The 20929-nt window shown below is 40.2% G+C and overlaps 1 non-coding gene across 1 annotated transcript; it reads right to left on the reverse strand.

Annotated features, from left to right (window-relative positions):
* Window positions 1–19823: 19823 nt before the first annotated feature.
* TRNAV-GAC (transfer RNA valine (anticodon GAC)) lies at window positions 19824–19896 on the reverse strand. The gene has a single exon. It is a non-coding gene; the product is annotated as a tRNA-Val (tRNA).
* Window positions 19897–20929: the final 1033 nt, after the last annotated feature.

Genomic DNA, 20929 nt, shown 5'->3' on the forward strand with positions numbered 1-20929 from the left:
CCAATTTGGGCAGCCATCTTCCATGTGAAACAGTATAAAAAAAAGCCTTTCTAAGATCTAAATATATGATATCAAAGTTATTCCCTGCATCGAGTCCCTTTGTGACCACATCATAGTAGCCAATCAAATTGGCCAGGCAAGACTTTCCTTTAGCAAAACCATGCTGTGTCTGAACTATAACTGAAATCTTGTCTAGATGATCCTGCAGTGCTTCTTTAACGAGTGCCTCCATTAATTTTCTTCGAACAGAAGTTAAACTCACAGGTCTATAATACCTTGTGTCAGCCTTTGATCCTCCTTTGTGAATTGGGGTTCACATTTGCACATCTCCAGTCTATGGGTACCTCCCCAGAGTCCAAAGAAGCTCTCATAATTATGGCTAAGCGTTTGCTTACTTCCTTTGCTGCCTCCTTTAATATAACTGGATATATCCAGTCCACCCCGGGTGCCTTTTTTATGTTCATCTTCCACAATTTCTCTCCACTTTCCTCTCAGTTATTAAAAAATCATCCAGCTCACTGCCAATGTTTACTTTACCTACATCATTCTCCTTCCTGAATAACTCCTCATCGCTGAATGTAGATGCAAAATACTCATATAGTTTGTTAGCCACCTAAGCAGGATCATCAACAGCTGAACCATCAATATCCAGTGGACCAATCTGATTCATCCCTTTCCTTCTAGATTTTACATAGGTAAAGAACTCTTTGTTGTTTTTCTTTGCATCCTTTGCTAAGTATTTCTCATAATCTGCCTTTGCTTGCCTAATCTCCTTTGTGACCAGGTTACAGACCAGCTTATATAGGCTTTCATGTCACCCATTAATTTATATGTATCCCATGCATTTTGCTTCTCTACCCCATGTCTCATTAGTTCATCTGACTCCATTTAGACCTCAACCTTGAAGAATGTTTCTTAGTTGGTATGTAAAGCCTAGTGGCTTCCAAGATAAATTCTTTGAATGCTTCCCATTTTGAATTTTCTGTTGGTAACATCATCAGTTGGTCCCACCGTATAGAATTTAATCACTCTCTCAGACCACCGTAATCACTTTTACGAAAGCAAAAACCCTTCCCTTTACCCCTGATGGTAGTTACCTCTTTGAGTAAATCCCACTTCGGCATACTGTGATCAGTGCCACCTAGTTCCTTTATCTGCAGAATCGTAATGATTGAAAAATCGCTACTGATAATCAGATCAAGAGTATTACTCCCTCCAGTTGACTCCTGAACAGGTTGAGGTAGAAAACAATCATCCAATAAATCCACCAAAGCCTTGTTGTGTGTGAGTGACCAACCCAAAAATTCTATTCAATATCTGGGAAATTAAAATCCCCCATTATAAGACTCTTTTATATACTGGCCAACTCTATTTCCCTGTACAGTTCCTTATTAAACTCATCAGAGTCATTAGGCCTATAACACACTACTACTCTCAATTTTGAACTCCCAATGCTTATGTCACACCAAACTGACTCGACACTGCACTGTCCAGCGATGTCCACTGGCTTCACTTCCTTGGATTTTATGTATTTCTTAACTAATAGCATAACCATACCTCCTGCCTTCCTATCCTGTCTATCCTTTCTGTACATAATGTACTCCCCAAATTCCAGTTCTATATTCCTTATATCTTTTTGACACCATGTCTCTGATATCCCAACGATATCTGCCTTGGACGTTTTGAGAAATACCTCAATTCATCAAATTTATTTACCAAACTCCTAGCATTGGTGTACACGCAAATATACATGCACCTGTTCCTATTCTAAGCTACCCTAACACAACCCGTGTGTTTACTTGTACCGCAATGACTCCCAGCTGTCTCTGAAATACCCTGAATCTTGTTTTCTATGCTGCTGCTCATTCCAATAGAAGCAATGCAAGAATCACTTTCACCTCTGCCAGTGGCTACTGTTAATCTCTTACTCCTTATATCTCCCCAAGCTAGCTGTTTTCCGACCCAACTAACACTGTCTCGACAGCATCAGCAAATATTCTTGCACCCTTTCTATTCAAGTGTATCCCATCCCTGTAGAAGCAGTCTCTCCTGTTAGCAAGTACAGACCAGACTCAAAAAAATTCTACCCCTTGAGCCTTGCACAATATTTCCAGGGCCGAATATTTTTGTCAATGTTAAACTTCATTTCCACCTCTCAGCCCATCTGCTCAACTTTTCTAGATACAGTTGCAGCAGCATACTGTCATTAGTGTCATTAACAACTCTACCGCCTCCGTATCGTCTGCAAACTTGGACATTAAGCCTGATATTCCATCATCAATTTCATTTATAAATACAGAAAACACTGAATTGAATTCTGAGGGACTCCACTAATGACATTAGTCCACGAAGAGCAGAGTTCATTGATTACCACTCTCTGTCTTCTCCCACACAACCAGCCCTCTATCCATAGCAGCAATATACCTCCAATGCCACACTGCTCTACTTTGTGCATTAGTCTTCCATGTGCAAAAGTATCAAAAGGCTTTCTAAGATCCAAATATATGATATCAAAATTATTTCTTGCATCCAGTTGCATTCTGACCACATCATATTACCCAATCAAATTTGTATGACAAGACTTCCCCTTAAACCCATCCTGTGCTTGAGCTATAACTGGTCTTGTCTAGACGATCCTTCAGTGCTTCGCTAACCATGTCTCCATTAATTTCCCTGGAACAGAAGTTAAACTAACAGTCTATAATTACTTGTGTCGACCTTTGATCCTCCTTTATGAACTAGACTCCCTGCCAGAGTTTAGTTCACCTCTGGCAATCCCCTCTCTGAATAACTCATGTGTGAATGCAGATGCAAAATACTCATTTAGTTTGTTAGGGTTTTTCACACACACACACACACACACACACACACACACACACACACACACACACACACACACACACACACACACACACACACACACTATCAAGATGTGGATTTATTGAATAAATTTTCTAGAGCAGCATGTTAGAGGCAACAAGAGAGTAGTACTCGTGCTTTGATTATCAGCACTAATTATTCATGCATTTAGAATTTGCGGATAAAAGAAACACTAGCTCACGGAGTCGAAGGTATTGATGTGAGATTTATTTAAAGATGTATCTACCTTCGAGGGGAAAGGGAAGGGTTTTTGTTTTGTAATGGTGTCAAACAGTTTTTAAATTCTATGCAGTAGAACCAGCCTATATTACCATCAGCAAATTCAAAATGCGAAGCTTTAAAATCATCATAAAAGCTTCTAGGCATTTCATACCAACTAAGAAATTACATTCAGGGATTAGACATAAAAGGATGTCAGATGAACTAATGAGACTAGGATCCTTATAGAGAAGAAAAACGCATGGGATGCATGCGATATCGGGTGATACAGAAGTTAATCACATATGCGGAATTGAACAATTTGGTCAGAGATTGGTACCTCTCCAAAACCAAGGCTCAATTACTAACATCACGACTTCAGCAGATTAGGAAGAGGCAATCAAATATGACTCCATCACCATCCATTACTCCATGGATGGTGTTTTGATTTCTTGTAACAACATTAGCATTAGCAATAGTAGAGGCATACGATGCAAGAAAGCAAGCTTATTCAACATCAGCCAAAAAAAAAAAAAAAAACACTACTCCCATTTCAACCCTCCATACGTTCAAATACCTGTCCAGCTGAGCATTAAATTTGTTTAGGCTATCAACTTCCACAACAAGGGATTAGCATTAGTAGAGGCATATGATGCAAGAAAGCAAGCTTATGCAGCATCAGCCAGAAAAAAAAAAAAAAAACTTCCACTTCACTCCTCCATTCGTTCGAAATACCTGTCCAGCTGAGCCTTAAATTTATTTATGCTATCAACTTCCACAACAAGGGATGGAAATCTGCTCAACCAAACAACTACCCGCTGGATCAAGGCAAATTTCAGACATCTATCGTACATCTGTCTTTCCTCAATTTGAATTTATGCCCTCTCAGGTGATTACTCTGAGCAAGAGGAAGAATCCCATCAGCATTGAGCATGCTCAAACCATTCAAGGCTTTATACACCTCTATCAGATCACCTCGCCGGTGCCTAGTCTCCAGACACTGTAATTTGCGAAACTAAAGTTTTCTTCGTAAGAGCAACCCTTTGTTCCCTTCACTAACATTGTTGCCCTTCTCCGTATTCGTTCCAGCAGCTCTACATCCTTCTTGAAATGAGGCCTCCGGACTTGTATACAGTACTCAAGGTGGGGCCTGACCATTGCTTTATACAAGGGAATGATCACCTCCTTATCCCTGCTAGTAAAATTCCTGTATACCATTGATAAGACAGCATGAGCTACTCTTGCAGCCCGTCTGCACTGCTCAGAGAACTTCATATCTGCCTGCACAATTACCCCCATGTCCTTTTCATTCTCTACCACCGTCAGTGTAGTAGCACAGACTTGATACGTTGCTCTAGGGTTACTGTTTCCCATATGTAGTACTTTACATTTGTCAATGTTAAACTTAATTTGCCAATCCTCAGCCCATCTGCTTAACCTTTCCAGATTCTGTTGCAGCAGCATAGCATCAACAGTGACCTTAACAACCCTGCCAACCTTTGTGTCGTCTGCAAACTTGGACATTAAGTTTGATATACCATCACGAATATCATTTATAAATACAGAAAAACAACAATGGACCCAACCTTGCACCCTGAGGAACTCCACTAATACCATTAGTCCACGTTGAGCAGTGTCCGTTGGTTACCACTCCCTGTCTTCTCCCCCTTAGCCACCTCTTTGTCCACAGCAGCAATTTGCCTCCAATGCCACACTGCTCCAATTTGTGCAGCAGTCTTCCATGTGCAACAGTATCAAAAGCCTTTCTAGGATCCAAATAAATAATATCAAAATTCTTCCCTTCATCCAGTTTTTTGTGACTGCATCATAGTATCCAATCAAATTGGTGAGGCAAGACTTCCCCTTAACAAAACCATGCTGTGTCCGAGCTATAACTGAAGTCTTGTCTAGATGATCCTGCAGTGCTTCTTTAACGAGTGCCTCCATTAATTTTCCTGGAACAGAAGTTAAACTCACAGGTCTATAATACCTTGTGTCAGCCTTTGATCCTCCTTTGTGAATTGGGGTTACATTTGCACATCTCCAGTCTGTGGGTACCTCCCCTTAACCCAAGGAAGCTCTCATAATTATGGCTAAGGATTTGCTTACTTCCTTTGCTGCCTCCTTTAATATAACTGGATAGATCCCATCCACCCCGGGTGCCTTTTTTATGTTTATCCTCAACAATTTCTCCTCCATTTTCCTCTCAGTTATTGCAAAATCATCTAGCTCACTGCCAGTGTTTACCTCTCCTATGGCATTCCCCTTCCTGAATAACTCCTCATGTGTGAATGTAGATGCAAAATACTCGTTTAGTTTGTTAGCCACATGAGCAGGATCATCAACAGTTGAACCATCAATATCCAGTGGACCAATCTGATTCATCCCTTTCCTTCTTGAATTTATATAGGTAAAGAACTCTTTTCTGTTTTTCTTTGCATCCTTTCCCAAGGATTTCTCATAATCTGCCTAATCTCCTTTTTGACTTGATTACAGACCAGCTTATATCTATCATAGGCTTCCATGTCACCCATTAATTTGTATGTATCCCATGCATTTTCTTCATTACCATATGTCTTATTAGTTAATCTGACATCCATTTAGTCCTAAACCTTGAATAATATTTCTTAGTTGGTATGTAAAGCGTGGTAGTTTCCAAGATAAGTTCTTTGACTGCTTCCCATTTTGAATTTACTGTTAGTAACATCATCAGTTGGTCCCACTGTATGGAATTTAAATATTGTCTCAGACCATCGTAGTCGCTTTACGAAAGCAAAAACCCTTCCCATTACCCCTGATGGTAGTTACCTCTTTGAGTAAATCCCACTTCAGCACAATATGATCACTGACACCTAGTGGTTCCTTTTTCTGCAGATTCTTAATGCATAAAGAATCACTACTGATAATCAGATCAAGAGTATTACTCCCTCTAGTTGCCTCCCGAACATGCTGATGTAGAAAATAATCATCCAATAAATCCACAAATGCCTTGCTAGTGTGTGAGTGACCAACCAATCCACAAATTCCAGTCAATATGTGGGTAATTAAAATTCCCCATTATAAGACTCTGATTTACTGGCCCCCTGTATTTCCCTGTACAGTATCTTATTATACTGATCAGAATCATTAGGCCTGTAGCACACTCCTACCCTCAATTTTGATCTCCCTATGCTTACGTCACACCCAACTGAGTCGACACTGCAATGCACTGTCTATCGATGTCGACTGGCTTCACTTCCTTGGATTTTATGTGTTTCTTAACTAATAGCATAACCCCTCCTCCCTTACTGTCCTGTCTATCCTTTCTGTACACATTGTACTCCCCAAATTCCAGTTCTGTATACCTTATGTCTGTGTGACACCATGTCTCTGATATCCCAAATATATATATGCCTTTGATGTTTTGAGCAATACCTCAAATTTATTTACCAAACTCCTAGCATTGGTGTACATGCAAGTATACATGCTCCTGTTCTTATTCTTAGATACTCTAACACAACCCATGTGTTTACTTGTTCCGGTATGAATTAATCAATTAATTAATGTAACATCCAGAAATTAATGAAATAGTTACATCTGATGCATGGCCCCGAGCAGTGGAAGCTTTGCATTGATTCATCGGAGGAGAATTTCTCCTGCAAATTGCTCTCAGTTATTACAATATTATTTCTGTACATGTTAGAGTTCGATAAACGTCTGGCCTCCATTTCCCTGCGGAATTCGTCATGTATGAATTTTCTGAGTAGAATAATCGTCCGTCGAACCATCGTTATGAAGTGGACTAATCTGATTCATCCCCTTCTTTCTAGAGTTTACATAATTAACCCCGGGGGCTCTTATCTGGTGAGTATGGGTCCTGAGGGAATCACCAAGAAAGAGAAGAATGATTATATCCAGCTCAGGACCCTGGGTCCTGAGCTGTATATCATCATTCTTCTCTTTCTTGGTGATTCTCTCTCTCTCTCTCTCTGTCTCTCTCTCTCTCTCTCTCTCTCTCTCTCTCTCTCTCTCTCTCTCTCTCTCCCTCCCAAGTTACTCGGGAACTTTTTTTTGCCTGGTGCAGCATAAGCCTCAGGCTTGCTTGCATCATATGAATAATAATAATAATAATAATAATAATAATAATAATAATAAAGAAGTCTTTGCCTCTTTGCATCCTTTTCCAAAATCTTTTGGTAACCTTCCTTCGCTTGTCTAATCCCACTTTGTGCCTTGATTACAGACTAGTTAATATCTACTATAGGCTTCTGTGTCTTCTGATAATTTATATGATTCCCATGCACATTTGTTCTCTGCCTGACTCATTCTGACATCCACTTTGGCCTAAAATCGTAGTATCTTCCAAGTTTAATTACTTCAATGCTTCCCATTTGCCATTACGAAAGAAAAATCCTTCTCTTAACCACTCATGGTAGTTACATCTTTAATGAATCCCACATCCGTGCACCATGATCACTGCCATCGCTTGGTTCATTTTTCTGCATATTCTTAATGCACGAATAATCATTCCTGATAATCAGATCAAGAGTATTACTTTCTCTGGTTCCCTCTTGAACTTGCTGCGTAGAAAACAATCATCCAATAAATCCATGAAAATCTTGCTAGTGGCGAGTGATCAATCTACAAGTTCAAATCAATTTTTGAGAAATTAAGATCATGTCATTGTAAGACATTCTGATTTACTGGCCCACTCTTATTCCTTTTCAATTGTTCGTTGTACTCATTAGAGTCATTAGGCCTAAAACACACTCCTATTGTTATTTGTCTTTCCCAGTGATTATCTTACACTAAATTGACTTAAGATTGCATTGTCCACTAATGTCAACTGGGGGCAGTGCTGAATTCAGAGCGTTTGCCCCCGGTGGGGAAGAAAGGAAACATCGGGGTGGGGGGGTACATGTAGTATATATTTTTATTATTTAATATTTACATTATTATAATTATTATTATTAGCCATGTGGTGCAATGAAGCCTGAGTCTTATGGTGCCCAGCCAAAAAAATTAAAAAATTAATTTTTTTTTTTGGCTGATGCTGCATAAGCTCATACACTTGCTTTCTTGCATCATATGCCACTACTATTACTATTACTATTACTACTATCAACAAGAAAGAGAAGAATGATGATTGCATTAGCATTAGTAGAGTCATTTGATGCAAGAAAGCAAGCTTATGCAGTATCAGCCAAAAAAAAAAAAAAAAAAAAAAACCCACTTCCACTTCACCCCTCTGTTCGTTCAATATACCTGTCCAGCTGAGCCTTAAACTTATTTAGGCTATCAACCTCCACCACAAGGGATGGCAGTCTGTTCCACCAACCAACCACCCGCTGGCTAAAGGCAAATTTCCGCACGTCTATCCTACATCTGTCTTTCCTCAATTTGAATTTATGCCCTCTCAGGTGAATTTTCTGAGCTAGAGGAAGAATCCCATCAGCATTGAGCATGCTTAAACCATTCAAGGCTTTATACACCTCTAAGATATCCAGCTTAGGACCCTGGGTGTGCCAAGCCCATACTCACCAGATGTGAGCCCCTGGGGTTTGTATATGTTACAAGTCTGTAGATTTATATTTATGCATAAATATGAATTTAAAATATGCATAAATAAAAATATACAGATTAGCAGATAAGGTTGAGGGTTCTAGCCAAGTACGGCTCTATGAATTTTGGCATCAATTTTCGTGTATGCTGCCGCCTCGGTCGTTTGTTTTGCTGTTTCAGTTTTGAGTGCATGCCGGTGAGGCGAGCCGAAGTTTAGACTTAGCTGTTGCGCCGAGGCTCTTTTTGCGAGGCTCGAACCCCTGTCGTCGTTACTGACAGCCTGGTGCTTATCCCCACTGCTACACTTTCAGTTATAAGAATATGTGTAAATGTACCTGTTATAGTTAAGAGTGTGTGTGAGTGTCATATAGGAAGTTTGTATTTCGCCTTGTTCTGATTGGAGGGGGTATGAACCGATGTGCTGATTGGTCTGGGGGTATAAACCGAGTACGGCTCTGAGTCTGCCGGTGATTTCTGGTCGGTTGATGCCGTAGAAATCGTCTATTTTTTGCCACGTTGGATTTCAAGGTAGCGTTGGAGGGTGCGCAATGAATTGTGGGTTCGCGTACGCACACACATACACAAGTGCGCGCTCGCGCTCGGCGCGCACACGCACACACACACACACACACACACAAACACAAGAAAATCGAACAGTAGACATTCTTTCCCAAGATCTGAAACAAAGGATTTGGCGGGAAAAACGTGGACGCTGTAGACTTCGACTAACATACGGGTACTTGGGGGCCACAACAGTTCGTGCACGGAGATTACCATGACAATGGAATACCCGAAAAACTGTGTCGCCATCTGTTGAGCCATTCTGAAATTTGAAAATCTGAAATTAAAGATTTTATTTAAGGTGTTTAAATTTATTTTTTCCCAATAGCTATGACTTTGACGTTTAAATATATATTTATATATATCCGTAGCTTTGCAAGATGTGGCGCCATCTGTTGAGCCATTCTGAAAGTTGAAAATCTGAAATTAAGGATTTTATTTAAGGTGTTTAAATATATATATTTTTTTCCCAATAGCTATGACTTTGGTCTTTAAATATATTTCCATAGCTGTGTAAGATGTGGCGCCATCTGTTGAACTATTCTGAAAGTTGAAAATCTGAAATTAAGAATTTTATTTAAGGTGTTTTAATATATTTTTTTTTCCCAATAGCTATGACTTTGACATTTAAATATATATATCCATAGCTTTCCAAGATGTGGCTCCATCTGTTGAGCCATTCTGAAAGTTGAAAATCTGAAATTAAGGATTTTATTTAAGGCGTTTAAATATTTTTTTTCCCAATAGCAATGCCTTTGACATTTAAATATATATATATATACATAGCAACGCAATGTAGCAATGTGGCGCAATCTTTTGGTTCTATCTGCAACTTTGATTTTTTTTTATTTCATTTTATGTCCTTTTGTTTAATGTTATGTGTTTTTTTATGGCTAAATTTATATGTATATATTTTTACCCATAACTATTTATGATGGTTCCATTTTCCTCTGAAAGTTGAATTTCTATCCTGATGTTTAGAGCCTTTCTATCTTGGGGAAAAACCTGAAAAGTAAATGTCTTGATGTGTGTATATTTATTTACCGTCTTCGTGAAACGATGGCGCCATCTTCTGTTTCTATCTGCAACTTTGAATTTTTTTTTTAATCTATATTTGAAATCATTTTATGTATTTTTCTTTCCTAAAAGTAACTTCTCAATTTTTTTTAAAAAAGGGTTATTGATTAAAGGTAAATTAAAACTTAATTTCTACTTTCTAAAGAAAAAAAGACAGACAATATTTTTTTCAGATAGATATGTTTTTATTTGTAAATAATAAAAAAAATAAAATAAAAATAAAAATTACAACTTAGGGGATTATTATCAGGTTTACCACCTCTTTGAATAGTAACATCCAAACCACACATAAGGCGCAAAGAAAAATCATAACAGCCATAAGTATTCTTGGTTGTCGTATATTAAGGCCATCTGGAAAAGAAAAAAAAAGAAATGTTAGAAGATTACAATGATCCACGTGTCGTGGGAAGTTTTAGTGGTATTAATGCATTACAAAAACATACAAAATTAGCCAGGCATATCGTGAAAGAGTACTTGTCATCTCAACCTGGTGAGACACAAACTTCAAAGAGTTAATTTTCCTAGAAACCAAATAATAGTTCCTGGACTACACCATACGTTTCAGTGCAACTTAGCAGAAGTTTCCAATCTGTCTGATGATAATGATGGAGTGCGTTATTTACTCATCTGTATAGATGCCTTTTCTAGATATGCCTGGGTGAGAACACTTAGAAATAAAACATCAAAGCAGATGGTAAAAGCATTCAAATCAATTTTCAAGGAAGAAACACCATTCAGTCTTAACAGCGACCAAGGCAAAGAGTTTACAAACTCTTGTAAACTCTTTGCCTTGTGAGGGCCTTATTTAAGTCTCTTAACATTAATTTCTATACTACTAGATCTGAAAAAAAAGGCTGCAATAGCTGAACGATTCATCCAAACTCTGAAAGAAAATATATTTAAATGGATAACTTATTCTGAAAGTAAGAAATATGTACATGTTCTTCCCGACATTGTAGCTACTTATAATCGAACGCCACATCGAACCATAGGAATGCTACCAGCTGATGTCACTTTGCATAATGAAGAAGACGTCTACAGGAAATTGTACTTGGAAAAACCAAAGAACAGATTCCTAAATTTAAACTGGGGGATCGTGTCGTTCTAAGTACAGGTTCACATCTTTTCCACAAAGGATTCTGGGGTAGTTGGAGTCGTGAGATTTTTACTATATCTCAAGTATTGAAACGAAGAAAGCCAGTTGTGTACAGAGTACAAGACAAAACAGGCGATACGATCGAAGGTACCTTTTATGGACAACAGCTACAGCTTGTTAATATCCACGACAAGTTGCCACTCGACACATATCTTATTGAAAAATTACTTAAGGAGCGACGTGTGGGTGGAAAGTGTCAATTGCGTGTTAAGTGGTTAGGATATCCAACTTCCTACAACAGTTGGGTTTCGGCTAAAGATGTTCTTCTTAACCGAGTAATGCGTGTATGGATTTCCATCCCCAGAATACGCAATCTAATTTTACTATCGTCTTACCTGACACTATAGCCTTCAAGGGCAAATGGGAAGTCGCACTGGCAGAAATACATATACCAAAGTCCTGGGACAATATTACCGAAGGCTGGGCTGAGTTTGAAACTATGCAGAAAGAACCGACAGTTAGGAACCCCGAGGTTTACATACTGCACGACGAGTACGAAAGTTCGACCAAATTGATTGAACATATATGTGGTCTTAATGCCAATTTAGAGCTTAAAGTAGAAGAGACACAATTCAATGTGAGATTCACAATTCGTGTTAAAAATGGTTGTGAGTTGCGTATGACTTTACGAAGTGCCAGAATTCTAGGGTTAGTCCATAAAGCAACAGGTGATGTTGTTGTTATTGACAAATCTAGAACTTTCAAAGGGGAGTACATCGGAAAGTGGATACCTAAAGGTAAAATAGTGTTACCATCAATAAAGCCTAACAGTGAGTGTGCTGATAGGAAGCTTGTGCTCGTACAACCACCGACTTGTGATATTCGCGAGCATAAAATTCCTTATGGTCATTACAATAGCGTCTCCGAAATTCTAATGGTTATGACTTTTATAGCCCCCGAAATGAAAGGTTCTGTTAATACCCATGGTTTTGTTTCTTTCGAGATAGAAAGCAGTGTGCGCCTTCATTTCCCTGAGACAGGACTTGGCGAGTTACTCAGTTTTGAGCGTATGCCCGATGGTTTCGAAGGAACTGCGAGATCGAAATTCCCGTGCGATATAAATAGATGTGTCGGCTCTTACTTCGTTTATAGTAACGTGATCGAAGATCAGATTGTGGGTGATACCAGAGCACTTCTTTTGCGGTAGTACCGTTCAGAAGTAGAGGTGAATTCTTACATTTAGATTATTACCCTGTACTTCTCTCAAACATTCAATCCATTTCTATTCAAATTCGCACAGACAGCGGTCAGTTTTTCCTTTTAGAGGAGGTAAAACTCTAATTAAGTTGCATTTTCGACCCCAATGAGCGCTTACGTGGAATACTACACAGTGCAGGCAGGGGGAAGTCCCTACTTTGCAGGAGCAGTGATCCAGAGGGGTCAGGGCTTAGGTAGTATATTCAGATCTGCATTTACATTTCTCTCCCCACTTCTGAAGCCCGCTGCCAAGTTCATCGGTCACCAAGTGTTGTCAGCAGGTCGTAATATGATCGATGATGTCATTTCGGGAGCACCCGTGAAACGATCATTTATAAATCGAGCTTCTGAAGTGGGACGGGCCATTAAGCAAAACGTCCGTAGTCAGAGTGGAGGCAAGTGTCGAAAAAAATATCAGGACATCTTTCCATGATGGAGTTAATGATGTCAGAATTAGACCTGTTTGCACAGCCTGCTAATAATCTGTGCATCGAACTATCTTCTTACATTACTTTCTTGCCTTTAGCTTCTGTGGACACACCAGGGCCAATAGAATTTTCCATACCAGGAACATCGGAAGAATATTTGGACCTGGGAAAAACTTATTTGCGACTCAAAGTACAGTTAACCCAAAGCGATGGAAAAGAACTGCAATCGAGCGTGGGCATTGTCAACAACTTTTTCCACTCCTTGTTTAAACATGTGGATTTTTTGTTCAAGACAAATTAATAAATCCAAGCAGCGACACATACGCCTATAGAGCTTATTTAGAAATGCTTTTGAATTTTGACAATGGAGCAAAAAGGTCCCAACTCACTACAGAACTGTTCATAAAAGACAATGTTTGCGATGTTTCGCAAATGTTTTCTCAGCCCGACAGCGGTATGAATCAGCGTATGAAGTTTTTTTCGAAAACCAAAACTGTGGAACTTCTGGGTCGTCTCAGACTAGATTTGTGCCATCAGGCCAAATATATTATTAACAACGTATTGCTCCGCCTGAGAATGGTTCGCAGTTTTCCCGAGTTCTGTCTGTTGTCTCTTGACAATACGGCGAAGATTCACATACGCGAAGCCTGTCTTTTTGTGCGTAAAGTTAAGCTTAATCCCAGCATACAGCTAGCCCACATGAGCGTTCTTGAAAAGCACCCACTTGTATACCCAATTAACAGAGTTAATGTTACTTACTTCTCAATTCCCAAAGGTATGTCAGACTCTTCAAGAGACAATATATATCTAGGCCAGATCCCTGCTCGTTTAATAGTCGGTATTGTGTCCAGTGATGGTTTCAATGGCTCCTTCAAAAACCAACCCATTTAATTTTGCCCACTACAACCTGTGTTATTTATTTCTGACGGCTGATGGTGTCCAGCATCCTTCCATACCGCTAACACCCGATTATAAGAACGGACATTATACCAGGTCCTACGTTTCTCTTTTTACATCACTAAACAAGTGGAATTCAGACTGTGGAAACGACATATCACTCTTGGATTATACTGAAGGGAATGTGTTTTATGCTTTCAACCTGACTCCAGACCAAAATGCAGTGGGGAACACATCAGCTCATTACGGCGAGGTGGAGTTTGACTTGAACTGAGATTCGCAGAACCTCTTCCCGAAAACGTAACAGTGATCTTGTATGCCAAATTCTAAAAAACATTCTTTCTGTGACTAAAGACCAATCAATTCTCATAAACTATGAACACTGATCAGATTTTGAAGGTTTAAGAAGCAGACAGTGAATCGAGAAAACTCCTGATCGGTGTCTGTGCCAGGGACGATTTACCATCAAGAATACAGAGAAAACCGGCACTCTAGTCATCAATACTGACTTTTCACACATGCCCGGTACCCACTGGGTGTGTATTTTCCTGGGAAAAAACGAAAGTCAATATTTCGACAGCTTTGCAAGACCACCGACACCGGACATTGCAGAGTTCCTTAACCAGAAGAGTAAGAAATGGACTTATAACAAAGTGGTAATTCAACATCCAGAATCTATAGGTTGTGGACTACACTGTATTTTTTTCCTAACTCATAGATGTAGAGGCATTTCTATGCCAAAGATTGTAAACAAATATTATTGTAAAGATTTGTGGGCAAATGATGTAATTGCCACACTAGGTGTAATTCAGCATTTACTTACAAAATAAAATTTTTTTATTTTTTAAAAAAAGTGTCTGTTTAATTGAAAAAAAACTTACCATAACGATATCCACGTATGTTTACGTCTCAGCCGGCGAGGAGAAATCAAAGCAGTATATCTTCGCTTGACCGGTTTACGGGATTTTATAACTCCGCTCTCGGACTGCTGTTACTGTGCAGAGTGAATTGTGGGTAGCGATGCCGTTACGTTCGATACGATGGTCTCGCTGTCGCTTGATGCCGACGAAGTTGCTTGTTTTGCGGCAATAGTTTTCAGGCCTCAATATGACTGTAGTATCTGAAGATACATTTTAACTTTAGACTCGGGCTGAAAATCCTGTCTTTTTAAGATTGCAGACATTTGCTCGTCTAAAGAGAGCATCTGTTTTTGTTCTGGCGGTGCAGCTACAAGCAAGAATTTGCGGAAAGATTCCCTCATCTTCTGATCAAACTTGTAATGAGTGGAGCTACGATGCTTGCTATCAGGGGGAAAAGTGCACCTCCTTGTTGAAGTATTAATTTCCACCTAGTTTTAAATGCTACTTTTTTATCTGCTAGTGTTCTGAGCAGACGTTTTTTGCGCAATAACTTGGTTTTCACTCTGTCTGGCAAAGGAATGCTGCCTTTGATTATGTTTTTACAGATTTCACAGAGCGAATTTATTTGTGCTTGGTCTGAACTCTTTAATAGAGCGGTTGCCTGTTTCGGTCGAACTTCTGACAGATACTTTATAAAGTTAGCGTTGCATTTTAGATGCACAGCCATGTGGGTATATAAATAATCGTAGATCCTTCACTTGGCAACACGTGTGAACGCAGTCTCAGTCTATCATCAGTGTTCTGACAAAAATCAAATAGCAAATATGAATGCAGATCGCGTGTTGCATCTTTACATATATCGACTAGAACACGTGACCTTCTGGGGAACACTTGACTTGCTAGATGTGAGATTTGTTCGAGTCGCGGGGGTTTGTAAAAACAATCAGATAGTGCGAATTCAAACTAATAGTACATAACTGGGTGCCTTGCGAAAACAGGTTTTGCGTTAGTAAAATAACACTTAGGTTTCTATGATGTGATCCCTTTATAAATATCTCTGACACAACAATACTATCTTTTGCCTGGTTAATGAGATCATCTAAAACGAGTAAATTGTTTACTGTTGGATCGAATTCGGGGATGTTTAAACCCTCCACGAACTCGATTTGCGGGTAACACCGAAACTTATCTTTAAGTTTTTTTTTTTTTTTTTTTTTTATGTGAACCCCAAACATGAGAGGTATTAGAACCTATAGTACTTAGTACCGTGCTTGGGTTGGAGATTGAGAAGACGAAAGAAGATATTTGTTGACATTGGACATGAACTTCTGTAGATTGTAATTTTCAGGAAATACTTATGAAGGAAGGTTGTTCCAGAAAACGGCACTTGAATGAATAAATGAGGAAGATGAAAAGTTGGTTCTGTGGGTTTGAAGTTGGACAGTAAATGGATGTTGGCTGGTGGCAGCACGTGTTCGGACTGTTTTGAAAGAAATAGCGGGAATTATAGAAGCTAATTCAGAAGAACAGTGCCCATGGAAGTATCTGTAGAAGAGGCATCCAGCAGAAACAGTGCGTCTATGAGACAGCGAGTGGAGAGACTCCGTTAGAGATGAATCATTAATTAACCTAACTGCCCTCTTCTGAATGGAATCAAGAAGCCTGAGAGAGGTTTTGGGGGCAACACCCCAGATGTGTGGAACAATATTCCATGGCAGGGCGGATTTGCGATTTATACAGAGTGAGCAGCTGTTTGGAAGAAAAGTAACGCCGAGAGCGAAAGAGAAAACCAAGTTTTTTAGATGCAGAGGAAGCAATATTTGTAATGTGCTTGTGCCAAGAGAGATTAGAAGTCAGGGTAATCCCCAAAAGAGATATATCCTTTTGCCTAGAAATTGGAGTGTCACTAAAGATAAGCATAGGAGCAGAAGAATCCTTTTTGCGAGATATAAGACAAGACTGAGATTTAGAAGGGTTGAAATCAACTAAGTTGCCTTTGCCCCACTGGAGAATTACCTGAAGGTCGGCATTTAAGGAATTGGTAGCAGATTTTCGAGAACTTGAAGCTGATTGAGCAGGACAAGGTTTCTCAAAATGGAAAGTTGAAGGCAATGTGCTATCATCGGCAAAACTATGGATAGGATTTCCAGTCAATGGAAGAAGGTCATTGATATACAAGAGGAAAAGAGTGGGGGAAAGAACTGAACCTTAGGGGACACCGGCATTAGTGAAGAAGTTAGAAGACAGAGAGCCATCTACCATCACTCTCAGTGAGCGATCAGAGAGAAAACTGGATAACCAATTACTAAAAACAGTTGGCAAACCATAAGATGGAAGCTTGTTTAGAAGACGTTTATGCCAAACACGATCAAAAGCCTTTGAGATGTCAAGAGCAACTACTTGTGTTTCACCGAACCTTTCCATTGAATTAGTCCATAAATGGGTAACATAAGCCAGGATATCACCAGTGGATCGACACTGACGGAATCCATACTGGTGATCGTTGATCAGACGGAAGGTTTCTAGGTAGTTTAAGAGTTGGCGGTTAATTGATTTTTCCATTACTTTAGAAAGAGTAGAAGTAATTGCAATGGGACGATAATTGTATGGGAGGGATTTGTCACCCTTTTTAGGAACTGGCTGGATATGAGCAAATTTCCAAGCAGAAGGAAAAACACCTTTAGAATAAGAAAGTGAAAAAAGGCGGCAAAGAATAGGAGTAAGTTCAGGAGCACACGTTTTAAGAACAAGTGGAGAAATACCATCAGGAGCTGGAGTTTTCTTAGCATCGAGATTCATCAAAATCCTTCTGATATCCTTTTGACGGAAGACCACAGGAGGCATTGAATGGAGTATGTGTGTTGGGAATGGTGGGAGGTGTTTTACCAAGATCATTAATACATGAGCTGGAAGAAAAATGGGATGCTAGCAGGTCAGCTTTATCCTTGGCTGAAGTGACAACAGAACCATCTGGTTTGGACAGAGGTGGGAGCAGATGTGGGCAAAAGTTGCGGCCAATAGCTTTAGCAAGAGACCAGAATGCCCGGCTACCATTACGGCAAGAAGCAAGTTTTCTACTCTTAGCCTGTTCAAACTCTAGTTTGGACTGATTAATAACTGCTTTACAATTGTTGCGAGCTTTGGCGTAGGCAGAAAATGAAAGTGAAGAATTAGAAACAAGCCAATTACGATATGCAACATTCTTCTCTTGGACAGCCTTAGCACATTTATTGGAAAACCAAGGTTTAGATAAAGGACGAGATTTTAAAGTGGAGTGTGGGATAAAGGATTCCATTCCTGCAAGAATAATTTCACTGACACGATCTGAGCAAACATTGACATCAGAACTTTTGAAAAAGTAATCCGACCAAGGAAAACAAGAAAAGAAATCTCGCAGGTAATCCAATTTTGCATTCATGTAATGCCAAACAACACAAGGTTGGGAATAGCCTTCAGATAAAGGTTCCATTGGAGAAGAGACAATCACCAAGTTGTGATCTGAAGTGCCTAAAGGAGCTCTCAATTCGACCGTGTATTTAGAAGGGTTGTTTGTGAGAAAAAGATCAAGCGTATTGGCTGTATCCTTAGGATTGTCCGGTATTCTTGTAGGTAAATGAACAATCTGTGCTAGGTCATTAGTAATTGCAAAAGCCTCAGCATCTCGACCTGCTGGGTCGGTGTGACTAGAAAACGGAAGCCAGCTGGGGTTGTGAACATTAAATCACCAAGTAAAATTACCTCACTGTTAGGAGAGTTGGACTGGAGAAAGCCAAGTTGCAACGAGAGGAAGTCAAAGAGCTCCAAGTGATTAGTCGAGTTGGGAGAACAGTAGAGGCAACAGATGAATTTGACACAATGAGGTAGAGAGATTTTAAGCCAGAGAAGATCAAAGAGAGGAGATTCCAAATTGCCAAGTCTCTGACAGGGAATATCAGAACGGACATTTGCACAAGTAGCACCTTTGAGGCGAAAGGAATCATACAGCGAATAATTTGGCCATCTGAGATGAGCAGTAGTTGAATCAACCGATAACTGAGATTCTGTCAGAAAAAGTACATGGGGTTTGGCAGACTGCAAGTGGAAATGGACATCGTTGAGATTAGAATTGAGACCACGTATATTTGTGAAAAGAATTAGGAAGTAATTGGGAGATTTAGATCTTTTCGCAGATAAGCTTGCTCTATTAGTTTGACAATTCATGGTGTATTCAATAGTAAGAAAAAGTCAGTGGGACATGCTGTATGAAATAATGAAATTTTTGGATATGGCGTACATGTTGTAAGAATATACCCAGATCCTTGACATAACGTGGCCTCGACAATGCTCCCCGCATACATACTACTCGGACTCCCTCCAGTCACTATCTGGCAGAATAGAGGTTGCAAGATTATACACTAGCTGATCCAGAAGCCTCCTAGCGAGTTACCAATAGGTCCGGTCCGGTGTAGTAACTAGCGGCTGGCCTGCGAAAACCGTTTTAGAGCTGTACCCTCGAAATGTAAGGAATATTGGATCTCGCCACGACGTTCATCATAACCTCAAAAGTCATCAATCATACTGCATGATGGAAGAAATAGGGAAGGGTTGACCGGAACCTAGCTCTAGAAACAAAACATGGGTTCCACCACTTCAAGCCTCCAATAAGCAAAGTGGTGGTATTTCACCGGTTGATGAGAGTCATCTTCCACCTAGTACTGCCTGGTAACATAGAGGGGCGGCGTTCCTCCATGTGGTGTGGGCGCCACACCTCAACCCCTGCTTACGTTGGTTCACACCTGGGTGGTCACCCACCATGTACTTGTGCATGGGGGTTATACCCAGGATTACTAACAGTCCCACCATCGTGAAGGTGCAAGCAGAGGATTTGGCTGTCACAGACCATCCGGACTTCGCCGAAATTTGGTCCACTTGACTTGAGTGTCACCCGAATATCAGTTCCATCAGCGTTTTAGGCTCCCAGGTAGCAAGTACAGCTTGTCTGGCATATCTGAGAAAATGTCTGTGACAACCTCAAGGACCAAAAAAACTTGTACCTGCCAGGGCGCGAACCTGGGACCTTCCGCGTGTCAGGCGGATGTGATAACCACTACACCACAGATTCTGAATAGCAACAGATGATTCTTTGAGGTGGTGGCGAAATTAAATTTTCACTATTTTCTAATAGCGACAACACAAACGTCTTTCCACTCTGCGTTGCTCCCGAGACTATCGCTGTGAAGGGGTGATTGAGCATTATGTAAATGATCGCACGCAAGTCTGGACCAAGTATTTGTGTGTTCGCACACTGATGTGAGAGGCAGGACTAGTAATGGTAAAGCCAGGTGACGTCTCCAGAAAAACGAAACATTGTCCCCTTTTTAAAAAAAAAAACTGTGAGTTATGAAAAAGGTGTTTTTGGAAGTTGTCTTTTCCATGAAGCCATTCGTGACAACATGGAAAAAGGGTTGTGTGCATTCCCCTCATGTAACACGCCCGTCACTTTGTGATGGGTGGGAGGGGTGCCGCGATCCCCCCAGTGCGCGCCCGTCACAACGTGACGTGTGGGAGGGGTGCTGCAATCCCCCAGCACCCGCTCCTGTGCCCTGCGATTCCCATTCAAGTTCCATCACGAATGTGACATCGGAGGGAATAGGATGGGGAAGTACGTGCCCAATCGACCCCACCAACATCCTGAAAAAAAAGGAGACGTCACCAGAGGTAGCCACTGAAAACTGCTTAGTGTCAAAAAACATGGAGATTTCACTGGGTTTTTTCCTAATGTTGACAGTTTGATGTCTAGGTGGTTAGCTTTCACTAGGTGTCTTGGAAATATCCATAAGGGTAAGTGCGTGTGTCGTCTCCTACCACACGTTTAGCGAAAGTAAATCCAAACTTTTTTGTTACTGAGAACTCAAGGAGATGAGAAGTACATTTGTCTCTCCAGACAGAAAAAGGTACTTCGACAGGAACATCAACATGTTCGCCTTTTTCTGCAGCGATCATTACGTCCAAGTTGACTATCTTCGCGTTTTTGGCATTAAGGGTCACACCCTTGCATTTGGTCACCATTTTACCCCCTCGGGTGCGGAAGGAGTAAGATTTGGGACCAAGTACAGTCGAAGCAAACTCGACAATATGATCCCCAGACAATTCAT

Source organism: Mastigoproctus giganteus, chromosome 2 (genome assembly GCF_048544385.1).
Source record: "Mastigoproctus giganteus isolate SK-2022 chromosome 2, ASM4854438v1, whole genome shotgun sequence".
Classification (NCBI taxonomy): Eukaryota; Metazoa; Arthropoda; class Arachnida; order Uropygi; family Thelyphonidae; genus Mastigoproctus; species Mastigoproctus giganteus.